General features: G+C 34.5%; 1 long non-coding RNA gene across 1 annotated transcript; it reads right to left on the bottom strand.

The window, feature by feature from the left end:
- Window positions 1–1,981: 1,981 nt before the first annotated feature.
- Window positions 1,982–13,949, bottom strand: LOC108362458 (uncharacterized). The gene is made up of 3 exons (XR_001847470.1): window positions 13,939–13,949; window positions 3,071–3,079; window positions 1,982–2,056 (listed from the first exon to the last, which is right to left on the bottom strand). It is a non-coding gene; the product is annotated as an uncharacterized LOC108362458 (long non-coding RNA).
- Window positions 13,950–14,197: the final 248 nt, after the last annotated feature.

Below are 14,197 nucleotides of genomic sequence, written 5' to 3'. Positions count from 1 at the left end.
TGGGTAGATAAGTAGTTATAGTTTCCAGTTTTCATACCAAAATCCTATGAAAATTCACTATTTTGCTACTATCTCCTTCACTACCAGCGTAATACTTTGCAGCTTTAAATCGGTCTGGCTCTTGCTTTAGCAACCGAATTAATGTCTGGCAAATTAATTTTAGATTCATTAGAACTTAAACAACATCATATAAAATTTTGGGCTTTACTAAAATGAGTTGCACAATTAATTTTTTTTTAATAAAAAATGACGTCTGTCACAATGTTAACAATAATAAATCTACGTTTCTAAAAGCTTGTTAAAGCCAATGAAAGGAAAATTAACTTACTAAAATGATTTAAAAAATTAGCATTTTTAACTGTAAAGATACGATGCACACTAGTCAACGCAATCATTACCCCCTGCCAGATGGCCCCACGCTAACCGAGGGAGTGAGAGAGATGTCATATCAAAAAACCAGCTGTCCTGAAATTCTCTCTCGAAAACGTTGCTAGCTCTTAGACTATATGTACAGGTACATATGTATATTACTTATGTAAAAAAATTAAATAAGACTTTATACAGAAAATAAAGAAGTATTATAACAAATATTGTCTGGATTGTCTGACAGACTAAAACATAATAGGTTGGGATCATGCGGATAACATTCCTAATATATGTACAAACACTGTGACTGAGGGGTTTGTTAGCGCCAAAATATTATTATTATTATTAGACACACAAAACAATTTTTGTCTAAAATACGGCCATGAATTTATATGCGTGTATATATGAATCCACTTGCAAACAGCGTTATGTGATTTTATAATAGAAGGCCATAAATTTGAAAAAACCACTACGACAACAAGTAACATTTAAATTTAATCTTTTTTATTATTATCTGAAAGTTTGGATAAATAAGAGCCTTATAAAATTATAACATAACATACCATGACATAAGATAGCATTAACAGTCTATACGACCTAAATCAGTTTTCTAGGTTCTTCAGAAGATTGATACTTTTGAAAGTTTATAAATAAGTATGATAGCGACTTTTGGAAGTAGAGTTAACATTTTATGCTATTTTGAAACTACTTTAAATACTGGTACGTAATCCACCAAAAACTAAAAATCTAAAAAATTTTACATAGCGCACTTTGCAAGTGGACTACTCATATGTAAATAACTTTCAGATTTTTGAGCAGTGTGGTTAAGGAATTTTTTAATAATTAAGGGCTGTTTGCAGCTCTCAAGAAAAATCAGAACCAATATTTTTCATTATTACTGTTGGTTCAAAAAGTACTTTGCTTTGCGGTAAATTTTCGTGAAGAAATATATATCCTAATATTTTTTTCTTGAGATCTGCAAACGTATTTAAGAAATTTTGATAGTAAAAAATTTCTTTTCCATTTCTTGTGCGCCATTTACTATGAATATATTCGTTTTTCTTGAGAGCTGCAAACAGCCCTTTACTCAAAAATTATATTTACAATGGATCTTAAGAGAAAATTAATGTCTCGTAAAATTTTTGCAAATCTTAACTTTGAATCGCACTCTTTCGGAGATTTTCCCATATATCCTTTTCGAAAGGACATATATGTATTCAAGTATTCAAAAAGCTTTCTAGTTTTTCTTTGGTTATGTTACAGGTAACAAGTAAATAGGAGTTCTAGACAACTTTTTGGATAATTTGGAACATATCTTGTTTAACTTATTTATTTTCTATCATCCAGAACGTTACCACCCAAAATAAATCAATGAAGATAGTTTTCCTAGTTATAGTATTGAGAGCCATTTCTATTAAACACTAAACGTTTGGACATGATGAGAATTACTGTCAGAAGCCGCTGATAGATAAAGTGAATACCAGTAATCGCCAAAATGTTCAATATTAAAAAAAAAAAGCCTGACTAGTTCACTTTTCTGTGGAATCAACCAATCGAAGATCCAATCGATCCGATTTCGTAGTAAAAAGGACTGACTTCCAAAACGTACCAGTACAATGTTTGGATGCTGTTCTACTGCGGTATTTATACTGTTTGTATATGCAGAGTTGCGAAACATTGCAACATTGATCTCATTAAGTTGTTTAGGCAAACCAGAAATGGGTTTTCTGAGGTAGGGAGAGAGTTGTCGGTACTGACCGAAAAATTTAAACATTATGAAAATGTATTTAAATCTTTTAAATGCTTAGATACCGTACAATCTATGAAGGACATTCATGTGTCAAAACGTAAGCGTCTTCATAGTCCGCCTAATGAAAGGACCGTTCCACGTCAGAACAATCTTCCGAATGACTTAATTAATCTTTCTTCTCCATGTCCACAGACAACGGAGTTATCTTCCTCAAAAGAACATATATCAAAGTCTGCTTCTAATAATAACGACCCTGCAGTATCTTCCCCGTCCCCCGTTGAAGTTGTGGCACCGCCATCTAATCTTCCAACGCTTACTCTACCCTCAATTAGTAACTCAGTTACTCAACCCCGTCCGCCGGTAATCGAGTCTGATACTAGGAGACTGGTTGTGGTTCCCCCAAAGAAGTCTATATTTGTATCTAGATTTTCGAGGGATACTTCCGAGGACGATATAAAGTTTTACATCTCGTCCAAAGTTAAAACTGTCAACTTAAGTATCAGAAAATTTAATTTTAAATATGAAAGAAATATTTCTTCATTTAAAATAGACGTAAATTTAGAAAATTTTGACATGCTGCTTAGTAGTTCTTTTTGGCCCTCCGGAGCTTTCGTTCGTGAATTTGAGTATAGGCCCAACAAAAATAATAATTTAGCAAATATTCCCCGTCAGAATACAGAACCAAAAAACTGATTACTAAATCTGCTTTAAGTATTTATTATCAAAACGTAAGAGGCATAAATACTAAATTAACGAATTTATATCTTAATGGCCTTGAATGCAATTATAATATAATTTCTTTGACTGAAACTTGGCTCAAACCTCACACTTTTAATTCAGAGATTCTTTCAAATAATTATCATATCTACAGAAAAGATCGGGAGGACAGAGTCGGCGGTGGCGTACTCTTTGCCGTAGACTCTTCAATACCATCTGAAGAAGTTAGTCTTCCACACATTGAATCTGCAGAATTCAAATGCATTCGTGTTCAGGTTGGAAGGGGGTTTACTTACTTAGCTCTATGCTATATTCCTCCCCGATCTGACTTATCAGTGTATTCACAACATGTATCTTTACTGAAATCAATTAATTCAATGATTAAACCCTCTGATTCATTGATTGTGTTGGGTGACTTTAATTTACCAAATGTATCATGGAACATCATTGACAATGATATTGTACCTTTCTCGTCTAGCGCGTGCAACAACGTATTTTTAGAGGAGATGGCTGAACTCTGCCTGAATCAAGTTAATGTACTTCGCAATAAGTTTGGCAAAGTATTAGATCTTGTTTATGTTGATGATGCATCTAAGTCGGCTGTAAATAAATGTGACCCACTAGTTTTGCCCGAAGATGTCTACCACCCTGCTATTGAGATATCTTACGAAATTATAAACGATGGTCAAAATTGCGATGTCCAAACATACGAACCAAATATTCGCTTTGATTTTTCGAAAGCCAACTTTAAAAAACTGAATAAAGAATTGTCTAAATTGTCGTGGCCTATATACAAAGAAAAAGTTGAGCAAAGCGTTGCACATTTTAATTTTACTGTACATAGATTATTTGAAAAGTATGTGCCTAAACGCATGTGTGTTCCTGAAGAACAAACACAGTTATGGTTCACTAAAGAACTGAGAAACTTGAAAAACAGAAAGTCACGTTATTTTAGATTACACAAAAAAACCGGCTTACACTCATACTATGTAAAATACTCACTTTTGCGTCACAAGTTCTTTGAATTAAACAAAAAGTGTTATAAAGATTACTTGTGTAAAATCAAACGACGTATAATATATAACCCCAAATCATTTTATGATTTCGTAAACTCCAAGCGAAATGTACGTGGGTTTCCTTCCGCCATGAAGTATCAAAATACCGTCTCTGGTGATAATCAAACAATTTCTAACATGTTCGCTCAGTTTTTTAAATCCAATTATTCCACTAACTCCCAAGCATACTTTGACTATCCTTTTAAACTAAGTCCAATTAACTCAATACATAACCCTATAATATCTCCCGATGATGTTTTAGTTTACCTGAAGTCCTTAAAGCAGTCTTTTAGTTATGGTCCTGACCAGATCCCCACTTGTTTTCTTAGAAATTGTGCTGATTATCTCTATGAGCCGTTAACAGCCTTATTTAATTTGTCTCTTAAAGAGGGCGTTTTTCCAACTGTATGGAAGGAATCGTTCATAACCCCCTTACATAAAAGCGGTAGCAGGTCTTCAGTGGAGAACTACCGGGGCATAGCTAAGCTTTCTGCAATTCCTAAATTATTTGAAGCAATTATAACAAATCGGTTGACGCATTCTATCACTTCAAGCATTTCATACAGTCAACATGGATTTTGCAAGGGCAAATCAACTTCTACAAATTTACTTGAATTAACATCCTATATCTCAAAAGCATTTAGTGAGAGCAAAACTGTTGATGTTATATATACTGATTTCAGTAAAGCATTTGACAAAGTGTGCCACTCGTTGCTCATCTATAAACTTGATCTTCTTGGTCTTCCACCTAATTTTCTACGTTGGATCTCTTCATACCTCTATGATAGATCACAAAGGGTATTGTTTAAAAATACTATCTCTGACGTCATTGATGTTACTTCAGGAGTCCCTCAGGGTAGCCACCTAGGCCCGATTCTGTTCTTGCTTTTTATAAACGATATTTCTACAGATATAAAATTCTCCAAAATTTTAATGTATGCAGATGATGTAAAACTTTATAAATCGTACGTTTCAATTAAAGAAAGGTCTTTGCTACAATCAGACTTAAACAGCATGGCTTACTGGTGTAAAGTAAATCTTATGCCTCTAAATCTTAAGAAATGTAAAGTAATGTGCTTCTCGCGAAGAGCTGTTCTGCCAGTTTCTTATATAATAGGTAACCATAACCTGGAACAGGTATACAATTTTGTGGACCTTGGTATCACAATGGATCCTAAGCTTAATTTTAATCTTCACATTAATGTGACAGTCAACAAGGCTAAAGGTGTACTTGCATTTGTGAAACGATGGTCAAAAGAATTTAGTGACCCTTATATCACTAAAACCCTGTTTACAACATTAGTTAGGCCAATTCTGGAATACGGTCCGGTGGTTTGGAATCCAAGGTATCAAATTTACTCAGACAAGATAGAATCAATTCAAAAACAATTCCTACTTTTTGCTTTAAGAAATTTCCGATGGGATTCTCAATATAGTCTTCCACCTTATACGAGTCGCTTAAAACTTATTAACCTTCCTACACTTGCCAGTCGCAGGGAAATGCTTGGTATAATTTTTATGGTTAAATTACTGACAGGCTCAATTTCAAGTCCGTCTCTTCTGGCTGATGTAAGCTTTAATGTTCCCTCACGCGTATCAAGACACTTTTGTCCCATATTTCTGAAAGCTTGTAAAACTAATTTTGAATTGCACGACCCACTCCGTTGCTTATGCCAGGATTTTAACTCTCATTCCAGCACGTTTGATATATCAGATCCGCTTTTCAGCATTAAGAAAGCGATACTCTCCTCTCTCAATAAGTGAATTATTGACATAAATACATAAAATCAGCTGATGAATTTAGTTCTGTAGCTGAACAGTTTTAGATCTCGACACTTAACAAACTCCTGCCTATCGTGACTCGGCACCACAAAAATTTAAAATATTGGTTCCGTACGTCATGCGGACTGCGCCCCTCGTGCGGATGGGCGGGAATGGAGGGTAAAAACCGTTGGGATATTATTATTATTATTATTATTATTATTACTATTTAATAAAACAATGATCATAATTTCGGAATTTTCCAATTTTAAAACACAAAAGGTAACCAAAACCAAACGAAGCATCATTATTGAAGTATTGCTCCAGCGATACGTTTCGATAACTTTTCGGATGCTTTTCTTTAAATTATACATTGTCCATATTTCGTAGTTCGGCGTTATGGAACATTATACTTTGTTCGTATGCAATGCAATTGACGTTTTGGAAGCCAGCCAAACTTTATTTACTTGTCAGTTACAAAGTAAAAGGAAAAAGAACCTTCGAAACTGAAAATTGGAATAATCCTTGCACATAATCACCAAGCCAATTATCTGTCAACAGAACTCATTGCACACATCACTCGCAGAAAATCTGAACACAAATTAATCTGATACGAACGTTATTGCACATGATTGAGACCTAGCACACATATGTATGTAAGTACTTTCGTGGGTACATATCTACATATACATACATACATCACTACATATGTACATACTAGGAATATTAATCCCGGGATCCCGGCCTTTTTAAGGTTCCAAAAATACCGGGATTCTAGGCAAATAATCCCGGGATTTTTGGGATTTGTAATTTGCACTGATGGCAATAATAGAAACTCCTTTTCTTGACCAGTATTGACTATATTTCTTTTTTTATTTAATAATTAATATTTTGTTATAAATGTCTAGCTCATTATACATATAACGCCGACCGATAGAAAATTTTAGTTTTTGGTGCAGAAGAACTCGAAATATTGAAAATGTCCTTTTAAAATTGTATTCTTGAAATTTCGCAATATTTGTTTTTGAAAAAATTATATGTTAAAGACTTATGGGTCATTCCATTGAAAAGAGGAAAACGATATAAATTTAAATATGCCCTAATGATCTCTAGTTCGGTAGTAACCTCTTTTTTAATGACTAAATTTAATTACCCTGTGGGAAAATATAAAAAAAAAATCAGAAGAAGTTGTAATTTTTGTCAATGGAAACTTTTATTTCATGCATAATTACTTTACACCAGTCACAAGGAGATGTCCCACCAGTCACAACTTTAAATATTATTGTGAAAAATAAGTGTTTTGGCTAAAATTCATCTTTGAGTGTACAAGGGTAAAATAGAATCGCTAATTAAAAATCCACCTGACATTGGAAAAAACAAAAACTCACCTCAGCCCTTAATGGCTTTTGACAAAACTAAAAAGTTAAAAATCATTACAACCGGCCCTAAATACATGGGTATTAAAAGAAATCCTGAAACTGAATCACTTGCAACGTATCACCATTTCTAATTAAAAAATCAATTGACTACACCTGCTCAGGTTCAGTCGATTCGTGTAAAAAATTAAAAAACGGTACCCTCTTAATAAAAACGAAAAATCTCGACCAAGCAAAAAAACTAATAACTCTAACCGCAATTAAAAATTCAATTAAAGTGGAAGTCTCAGAACATTATTCCCTCAACTACACGAAAGGAGTAATATACTTCAATGATCTCCGAAGCATTCCAGAAGAAGAGATACTAAACGAACTCAAGCTTCAAAACGTAGTAGAAGTAAAAAAAATCATGAAAAAGTCTGGTGAACTGTTAACTGAAACCGGTTTGATAATTCTTACATTCTCCTCACTCTCCCAAGTGAAGTCTTTATTGGATATGAAAAGGCATATATTCGAACGTACGTCCCCCTACCACGTAGATGTGTCAACTGCTATCGGTTCGGCCATCCAGCTATGATATGTAAAAACGAAAAAAATATGTCCATCATGCAGCAACAATGCTCACATTGAGCCCAACAGTAATGACAATTGTTATAGAATAAAAAGGTGTGTAAACTGCTTGGACAGCAAAATAGCAGAAAATTCTCATTCCGCGCTCGATAAAACATGTCCAGTGTTCATAAAACAAAAATAACTCCAATCAATAAAAACAATTGAAAAGGTCGACTACAAAACAGCAGTTAAAATTTACTCAGAACGTCATGCTCACTCAAATTCAACATACTCCTCCATCCTCCATCGCCCGTACAACATTCCAACAGACTCAGTAACCTCACCAAGCAAAATAAGCAATCCAATAGAAGGGAATAATTCACCACACTGTTCTAACTCAACTCCTACAAATCCGACAACTACTAATCCCACTCATCCAGCGAACAAGTATACCTCGGTTGAAACACACAATTGGGCAATTCACAAGGTGTTGTGAAGTTATATTTTCCTAACAAAAGTTGTGTTAAAACACGACGGTTGTGAACACCTGTTACGATTATTTATTATATCTCAGCACTTAACCTCACATAACACCGAATAAACATAGGTTGCAGAGTTGTATCGTCATGTGTTATTTTTCTTCACAAAACAATAACAACATTTTTACAACTGTCATGAAATATCATGACTTCACGACAAACACGACAAATACGACACCTTGTGAATTGCCCAAATATTAATTTGCCACTCGCACACACACAGATGCCCCCTAACACCTCCACTACAATTCAACGCATCTCAGACACAAAATTGAAAATATTTCCGAGAAACATCTCCACCGCCTTAAATCACAATTAAAAGCAAAGTCAAATTCTAAACACTCTTCCACATCGGTAATAGAGCAACACGAAAATCTCACAACCAACTGGGCACAAACTACAGCGAACGATCTCGAATACGACGACGACATGGATATATTCACAACTGAGGAGAACGATATTTAGATTAAAATCCAGATATTAATCATCTAAACTACTTATATATTTAGCTATATAGTTACATATACATACATATATATATATACTTATATTGTGTTGCTTCATAAACTTTAATAACTCTTAGTTTAACTCTTCCTAGTAATCACCCTGACTATCTTGCAATGGAATATAAGAGGTTACATAAATAAATATGCTAATCTACAACAACTCATCAAACATCACAGCCCCAAAATCGTTGTTTAACAAGAAACTTCCCTCCATTCAAACAACAACTTCCCCACCCCAATAAATTACCAGATTTATACACATAACTCGGTATCCACCGCATATGGTGGTGTTGCCTTACTAATCCATAACTCATTACAAAACCAACCACTACCTCTTAACAGTCCCATAGAATCAATAGCAGCAGTAATTCAGTCAAAAGTCAAATTTACAATTATTAACTCCTTCATCCATCCACTTCAAAATTTTACACTCAATAACCTCCACAGCATTTATTCCTCAACTAGGCGATTTCAACAGCTGGCACAGCAAGTGGGGATCACCAGTAAATAATCGCAGGGGTAACACCATATCAAAACTTCTAGATCAGTCTCAACTTTCAACCCTTAACAATGGCTTAGCCACCCATTTTTCCACCCGTCACTCCTTTACCCACGTAGACCTCACCCTAGCTTCTTCTATCTTGAAACTACAATCAATGTGGCAATAGAAAACGATCTTTACGGAAGCGACCACTTCCCAATCATCACCCACCTTTTTCCTTCCCCAAATCATAGTTACCTCTCTCCCCCACCCCGCTTTATAATTAAACACGCAGACTGGCCTACCCATAAAGTCAAAGCTATACATTTCAATTCGATCCGTCAAATTAGCAATAATATTAATAAAGAAGCTGCAAATATACACAGAATAAGTTTTCTAGCCTCAAACGAAACGATCCCTCAATCCTCAACCCTTAAAGGGCCGCAGTATGTACCATGGTGGAACCACAGCCTGCAAAAACTTAAAAACGAGAAAAATAAGCTATTTAAATTATTAAAACGGCCTATTACCACTGAATATATCGTAGATTACAAAAGGGCTAACTTAACCTTTAAGCGTGAGCTAAGACTAGAAAAAGCTAGAAGTCTTCATAACTTCACTGCGGATATCAATCCAACTACTCCGATCTCAAACGTTTGGGCAAACATCAGGCGATTATGTGGGCTTAATACTTCACTAAACATTCACTGCATACAATCTCAAAATAACACAAACACTTACATCACTGACAAATATCTTGTAGCTGACAAGTTTTCCAAATACTGGTCAAAACAAGCTTCGAATACAAACTTTTCTAACACTTTCCAATCAAATAAGAACACTATTATCCGGTTTCCCCCAGTAGCCATTCCTTCCATTAAATCTCAAACAATCGAAAGAGATATAACCTGTTTAGAGATGACCATGGCTCTCAACAAATTAAAAGGAAAAACTCCGGGATCTTTCAGAATATCATTTCCCCAAATAAAAAATCTTCCTACTGAAGTAAAACTACGACTCCTCCTTCTATACAATAACATTTTCAAACACTATATCCCTCAAACATACAAAACGAGCGCCATCATCCCGATACTCAAACCAAACGAAAATAAATCTGTTTTGAAATCCTATAGACCTATCTCTCTCAATCCCTGCTGCTCCAAAGTCCTGGACAAAATCATCGCCAACCGACTGTGGCGGTTTGTTGATTCTAACAAACTTCAGCTCAGTAATCAGATGGGATTTAAGGAATTCAAATTAGTAGCAGACCTTCTAGTTTTCCTAGATTATCTGATTACTGAATCCTTGGCAGACTCAAACCACATTTCACTTGTTGCCCTAGATTTTGCTAAAGCCTTCGACAAAATCGGTTTACACACTATAATAGACCAATTAGTACAATGGCGGCTAGGTCCAAACATTATACAGTATGTCATAAATTTCATGACAAATCGGAAAATTAAAGTCCGAATCGGTGACATCTACTCTAAAGTCAATCCTCTAGAAAATGCATCCCCAAGGTTCGCCCCTTTCGGTCATTCTTTTTTTAATTGCTTACAATAAGCTATGCAATATCATTAACCTTCAAAAGCAACTACGATTCTTTGCTTACGCAGACGATTCCTATATAATAAAACCTCTCAATAAGAACAAAAACACAACTATAGATCTTACCAATATTTTTGAACACGCTGCGTCTTGGTGCGATTATTCAGGTGCAGAAATCTCAATTCCCAAATGCATCAAAATGCAACATCTACACATATGTAGAAAGCCAAACTGCCACTGTTCTATTCAAGCTTCCAATATATCATTCACCGACGTAGACGACCTTAAGATATTAGGAATAATAATCAACAAAAAATACTCATGGCGATCACACATTAACTATTTGACACAATCTTTTTCGAAAAGGCTCAATATCATAAAATGCCTTTCCAGCAACAAATTTAGCTGCAACACCCACTCACTAATATCAGTTGCCAATGCTTTGATCTTGGCTAAAATCGACTATGGTATATTTCTATACGGTTACTCTCCCAAATCACTTATCAACAAAATTAAAACGATGATAAACTCCTCGCCGCGAACCGCGTTAGGTGCTTTTAGTACCACAAACACAACATCCATGATGTATGAAGCCAATGTCACACCCTTTGAGAATATAAGATACCTTACAACCGCGAAGCTTGTCAAAGCTTTATTGATGAGTTTAGACTCCCCACTAGCACCAATTTTAAGCACAAATATATTATCCGCAAACCATATGAGAACTTCATCGGCAATCCAAAAGTCAGTTCATTTGAACTCCTCCCTGAATATTCCTTTCCTCCCAATCCAATTAATACCCCCCGAAATACCTCAATGGTTTTACATCCCTCTTCCATCAACACTACTCTTCACTCCAATAATAAATCCTCAACTGACCCCCAACAAAATTTTATGGAAATTAAACAATCATACTCTGATTATGCATTCATATTTACTGACGGGTCGAAAGAACATAACTCAATAACTTATAGTGTTACAACCTCCAATCAGGTTATAAAAGTAGCAAATCTTCCAGATTACATCTCGGTATTTTCTTCTGAAGTTATCGCCATCCTAGAGGCTTTATAATATGGAGTAACAAAATACACAAAGGCTGCAATATGTACTGATTCCATCTTCGTTAAACGCCGTACGAAATTTAGAAAACAACTAGATCGCCCTCACCCGCTTTGCTGAGTGTATGAAATTTGTGCATGCTACATTGAGTATTTAAAGAAAACTCAATTCAAAAACAGGAGGTTTAAAATTTGTTTAACCATCTTCAAAATGTTTTCAAACTAAAACTTTCTTAAACTTCTCACTTGTCATACTTTTTCAATTAAGTTATCCCCTGCACTCAATTTGAGATTTTAAACAGGTGGACACTTCTTACATGTAGTTTTGAAATAAAGCCCATTAAAAATCATTTCGGGACACCTGCTTCAGACGTCCCAAGGATGGTTATAGGCTGAAAAAATTTCGACATATAAAGGGGGCGTGGCACCTCCTATACAAACCGATTTTTTCTTACTGTATATCTCTGGAAGTGTTCATGGTAGAATACCGGAACTTGGTACGGCAATATATCAAATCAATCTTATAGTCATGGAGAAAAATCTCAAATCACCATCGAGAAATCAACCACCAGAACCTTTGCGCGCACTTTAAACTAAAGGTTTCTTAACAGTATTTGGTTAGACAACCATATTTTGATTCTTGAGATAGCTTGCGTATAATGAATTTAAATTTAACTTTTCAAATAGCTGGCAACCCTTTTCAAAATATATTCGAACTACAGCTTTTTTAAGCCTCTTGACATCCATTTGTTAATATAACTTTCAAATAATTAACTCCCTAAATTACAGTTGAATTTGATTTTTTTATAAGGTGGCAGCTCTCATCCATGAGTAGATAATGATTTTATATATCTCCATACCAAGTTCCAGTAATCTATCAAAAATAGTTCCCGAGAACTGCAGTATGAAATATTCAGTTTGTATAGGAGGTGCCACGCCCCTCGTCTAATCGAGATTAAATCTATCCTATATTTTAAGTTGGGCTAAAAGACACCAGTGTACAAAATTTCATGATGATCGGTTGAGTAGTTAAGCGTGAAAGCACAGCAAACAAACAAACTCACTTTCAGATTTATAATATTAGTAAGGATTCATACTACCCAAAAGCCATTAGGAACCTACTAATACAAAATTACCCCAATATTATCCTTATCTGGGTCCCCGGACATCTTCAAATTCTAGGGAACGAATTTGCAGATCAATCTGCCAAATTGGCACACAAACTTCCATTAACAACTACCCCCAACTATAACATTGACGACATAAAAAAGTACTTAAAAATCAACCTAGCCAACAACCAAAATAGCATCTGGCCTATCACATCCCGCTGGAACCAATATATTAATAGTAAAAAATATACGGTAAACGACTTCCTAAAATTTAACCACAAAGACTCTTCCTTGAGAACAGACCTGGTAAAATACGAACGGATGAGACGTGGACCAGAGAACTTAGATAGGCAAACTGAAAGTGGAAACTATTCGCGGACGAAAAGTTAACAGCGTTAGAAAAGTTCAAGTCGGAATGTAGAAATTCTGTTGAATTTAATGTTGATAACATAATACAATGTTGAGCAACATGAAATGTGATGTTCTTTGCGAGCAAATAAACGAAAATATGGTAAATCTTCACATAATTTTTATTAATTTGTAATTTTTGTTACATTTTTTATCTTGTTCTCTTTTTATGAAGAAGCAAATACAATTTAAAATAATGATAGTTTGGCATAAAGTTTACACACATATGTACATACATACATAGACTGGCAATCAAAAGTGAGTCCATGGGGTTTTTTGCCTAATATTTGCAATGATTTTCAATTAAATTGTTTTTATTATCTTTTTATAAAAATGTGGTTCATGCTTTAATTAAAACTACTTTACACAGAACATAGAAAAATTCAACGAATTCTCGTCTAAATTTTGACCTGTTTAATCTGAATTTTTAGAAAAATTTTGAGTACGCAGATAGATCGGTTTTTTAATTCTAGTGGAACAAGATCAAGTTTTAAGCGGCTAAAAAATCCGGTTGATTTTTAATGATTATTTATTGCTGAGGGCTTTTTGCACTTTTTACCAAATAAAAGGGAATTTTTTGTAGAATAAAATGCGCATGACCGTTTGCAAACAAATTTAAAAAAAATTAGCGCTATTTTTTATATTGCACTTGTTATATGCATTAAACCGCAAAACCCGTCGAAAATAACACAAAAAACTTAACTTAAAAAACATTGCAATTATTAAACAAAAAACAGCATGCACTCACTTTTGATTGCCAGTTTTCATACATATGTATGTGTGTTTAAAATTACCTACTTATGAAATAGTTTTTGTGGCATGAACATATACATACTTGCGCTTTCTAAAAATGGGAATAAAACTTGGATTCGCATAAAATTTTAATTCCAATAACTAATATTTTAGTGAAAACATTTACAATAAAGCTTTCAGTAACTTTTGGCAAATTTGAGCGATTATGTGAAATTATA

Source organism: Rhagoletis zephyria, unplaced genomic scaffold (genome assembly GCF_001687245.7).
Source record: "Rhagoletis zephyria isolate East Lansing unplaced genomic scaffold, Rhagoletis_zephyria_1.1 Rzeph_scaffold_01017, whole genome shotgun sequence".
Lineage (NCBI taxonomy): Eukaryota > Metazoa > Arthropoda > Insecta > Diptera > Tephritidae > Rhagoletis > Rhagoletis zephyria.
The sequence above is the reverse complement of the archived record's forward strand: the minus strand, read 5'-3'. Positions and strand labels throughout refer to the sequence as shown.